The sequence below is a fragment of the Pararge aegeria genome, chromosome W (assembly GCF_905163445.1).
Source record: "Pararge aegeria chromosome W, ilParAegt1.1, whole genome shotgun sequence".
Lineage (NCBI taxonomy): Eukaryota > Metazoa > Arthropoda > Insecta > Lepidoptera > Nymphalidae > Pararge > Pararge aegeria.
The window spans coordinates 1,325,569-1,328,225 of record NC_053207.1 but is presented as its reverse complement, the minus strand read 5'-3'; the positions used below and the strand labels follow the sequence as shown (position 1 = coordinate 1,328,225).

The 2,657-nt window shown below is 41.3% G+C and overlaps 1 pseudogene; it reads right to left on the bottom strand.

Moving 5' to 3' along the window:
* Window positions 1-1,315: 1,315 nt before the first annotated feature.
* LOC120635953 lies at window positions 1,316-2,323 on the bottom strand (annotated as a pseudogene).
* Window positions 2,324-2,657: the final 334 nt, after the last annotated feature.

Below are 2,657 nucleotides of genomic sequence, written 5' to 3'. Positions count from 1 at the left end.
TGAGCTCCCCAGCCGAAATCCGATGCATCCGTCGTCAGCAGATGAGAGATCGAGTTTGTATGTATAGGAAGTGAGCCCTGTGCTGCCTTTAACCACCATCGCATTTCGGGGAGTACCGGTTGTGGCAATTTCACTTGTTTGTAGGGGTGTTCCGTGGGAAGGTATCGATTGTGAAATTGCAGGGTTCGACAATGTAACCTCCCTCTGCGTATTACAAAAGAGGCGAAGTTGAGTCTCCCCAGAAGGGACTGGGCCTGTCGGAGGGACCAACTGCCTCTGGACATCTGACTGAGAAGTACTTTGCGTAGCGTTTCGCACTTCGGTTCCGACAGGGACTTCGTGTTGAGTTTGGTGTCCCATGTAACACCCAGAAACTCCAGGCGTTGTGTCGGAACCAGTAAAGACTTGTCCATATTGATAGTCCAGCCGAGGTATCTCATTAGGTTCACCATAAATGTAATGTGTTCGCGTAAAACTTGACGGGACTGATTCACTACTAAAAAATCGTCTAGGTATACCACGCACCTCATATTTCGCCTTCTCAGGAACTCTGCTACCCAGTTCGTCAAAGATGTGAACGTTCGTGGCGCTGATGAAAGGCCGAAGGGAAGGCACGTCATTTGTAGAAGTTGGCCTTTGTAGCTGAGTCTCAGAAATCGCCTGTGTTCTTCGGCTATGGGAAGGTGAAAATATGCCTGGCTCAGATCTACCTTCACCATCCAATCGTTGCTCTGTAAAAAACTTGTAATTCGGAAATGACTGAAAAGCTGAAAACCTTTTAGTTTGACAAAACGGTTTAGTCTCTTCAAATTGAAGATTGGGCGAAACGATCCGTCCGTTTTCGGAACTAGAAAAAATGTTGATAGGTAGCTGGGATTGATCTCGGCTTTTTCTAGTACATGCGTGTCTATCATATTTTTTATTAGCTGTGTCATATGATAACTCTGCTTTGTCTCGTAATTTATTATGACAGATTGATTTGGATATATAAGGGGCGGCTTCATCACGAAAGGAATACGTATTCCCTTGAGAAGTTTGCATATGTGGTTGGGCGCACTTAAGTTCTCCCATGCATGTATATATTGCTTTAGACAGCCGCCCCGAAATGATTGCGAGTCATGATCGATTGTTTCTATTTGATGAGTTGTAATTTGATTTCTTACCTCTTGACGAATTGTGGCGTTTGTTCTTGCCATTGGAAGTCTTGTTGTCGGATGCCCTCGAGTGACCTTTGAACTTATCTTTCGACGCTGAAGTATTTTTACGAAAAAAGTTTTCACTCTCTTGCTTGCTTGTCGATGGTTTCGACTGGTTATCATACGAACGCCTCTGGCCGGTAGCTGTAGCTGCAGTTTGCTGTGTTGGCTTGAAGCAAGTGGTTAGTTTTTTGGCCCCCCCAATTTTTTTAAGGTAGGCTGCAAGCATATCGTTGTCAAACAAATGTTCAGCACTGGGTGGAATTTTTTGCAACGCCCCACAGTGATATTCTTCCGAAATTTTTTTTAATTAATAAATCCCTGCGCATGCTAATGCAGTCGGCTCGACGACCGCAAGATATTTGTAAAATATCATCGGTCACTTTTGTATAGCTCGAATCTTTATCAAACATTTGTTCAATCTTTTCGAAAAGAGATCATGGTGTAAGTGTTGTACTCTTATCATTAGACCAATCGACCAAACCTTGCAAAGTTGTGCGCAATTCGTCTTTTTGAGTCAGTATTGCATTGGATAAAGCTGCAAAGGTTCTCTCTATTAAGTACAAACGATCGTCGTTAGACCTAGACGCATTGAAACGTCTCAGTTCATCGTTTACATTGAGTTTTATAAAACCCGGAGTAGTGTCGTACTTTTTCTGAGCTTCAGAAAAACGAATTGCATGCCAGTCATTACATTTAAAACGCTGTAATTGGGTTATCTTTTCTAAATGTTTATCATCAGACTTAGGAAATGGCGGATCTTTTAACGTAGTTGATAGCTCTGACAATTGGAGCTGTTGATTATCCGCATCACTCGTGCTCGGCGGTGGGCGTAAGCCCAACTCGTTTGTTGTATTATTGTTGGGTCCATTTATTACCTCGGCAACCCACGAAGTAAGAAGTTGAGGCTCACCGTGCTTTTGCGAAATCAAATTCGTTAGAAAAGCCACTTGTTGAGAAGGGAATTCAAACTGTGCGTCACTTACATGATTAGACCGCCTTTTTCTCCTTTTATCCGGGCTAGACTCCTCCGATGATGTACTACTCGAACTTGAAGAACGACTTCTCTTCCGTGACACGTGTTCACCAACACTTTGTTCTTTATCTAAATATATTTCGTCCTCCATTACGAGAGGATTTTTTCACTACGTATTCAATTTACGTTAAATTATTAGATTTAATTAAATGAAAATTAAAATAATGATTGCTAAGACGTGTTAACGCTACGAAAAAATTAGCTTTGGCAACTCGACTGACTTGAATCGTTTAACAATGAGCCTTTCACTTGTCCCAAGAAAGTGACATGTCTCAAGTAAAAAGATTTTCAATGATTATACTTATGTTTAATTTAGTTTGTTTCAAGTAATAAAACGAATGACTTCCTTCATACATAAAAACAACCTAAAAATTAATGTTGATAAACATATTTGACGCATGCTAATCGAGATTTCAAGTGAAGTG